The following is a 1,238-nucleotide window of genomic DNA, read 5'->3' on the forward strand; positions in this document are numbered from 1 at the left end:
GATTACAGGTGTGTGTTACCACGCCTGGTTAAAAACAGCCATCCTGCCTCCTCTCCCCTCCCTTCTCTTCCTCCCCACTCTCTCTTTCTGTCTCATAACACACACACACACACACACACACACACACACACACACACACACACACACACACACACGACCCATGTTCCTTCTTTCCACACTCACGGCTCCCAAGTCTAATGTGCACAGGAGATTCTGAAACAGCAGAGATTCTGACTGAGCAGGTTATTGTTATGTTTATGTTGTAAAAGCCATAAGGCCATATCCATGGCACTGTGAGGGTCTCTAAAGTAGGTGGTCTCTGGACAGTGGTTTGGAGCAGACAGCTTTAGAAAGTTGGTCCGGGGTAGCTTTATGTTCAAGATGCACAGCGGTAGAGGGTGACTGGGTGACAACAGGGTGGCTTTTTTCTCTGTAGGGAGCTGCTGCTGAAAATTGATTATAGAAGTTTTGCAAAACGTTTAAGAGATTTGTAAAAATCCAATGGTGTTAATTTAATAATAATTTTGTCTTAGCAAAACTGATCCTCCGCAGTGACTGAGCACCAGTCTAACAGGTGTTCCTTATCTCTTTCACCGTAGAAGCAGGGTGGTAGGCAAAGCTGCTTCCGTGGGCGGTGCAAGAGGTGCATGGGACCATCAGAGTGCTGCCTGGCACGCGTAGGGCAAGGTGGGCGTGCTTTCTGCAAAGGGTCAGACAGGAAGGATCTTAGGGTTTGTGGCCCCCATGCTTGCTCTGTCATAAATGCTCCATTCTGCTGCTGGAGCACAGAAGAAAGGGCAATAAGTGAGTGGGTTGGTCTGTGTCCTGATAAACCATCATAAGAACTGATGTTTTGCTCCACACACGGTAGCTTGTTGATTTTTGCTCTTCAGGTTGGCAGTTTCACATCATGATTTGAAAAGAATTTTTAAGAGTTGACAAGGTAATCTGCTTTTGTTTATTTTTCTGCATTTTTAAAATTTATTTATTGTGTGTGGGTGTAGGTATGAGTGCCTGCACAGAGGTCAGAGGGCAACTTATCAGCATGGGTTCTCTCCTTCCACCACGTGGGTCCTATGACTTGAACTCAGGTCATCAAGCAGGGTGGCAAGTTCCTCCTGCTGAGCCATCTTGCCTGACACAAGGAATCCGCTCTTCGTCAAGAAATAAGAATATATATATTTCATTTGTAATTTTTATTTAAAATTTTTTGTTTTAGAACTTTATATATGCATATG

The sequence above is a fragment of the Microtus ochrogaster genome (genome assembly GCF_000317375.1).
Source record: "Microtus ochrogaster isolate Prairie Vole_2 chromosome 6 unlocalized genomic scaffold, MicOch1.0 chr6_random_2, whole genome shotgun sequence".
NCBI classification, from domain to species: domain Eukaryota; kingdom Metazoa; phylum Chordata; class Mammalia; order Rodentia; family Cricetidae; genus Microtus; species Microtus ochrogaster.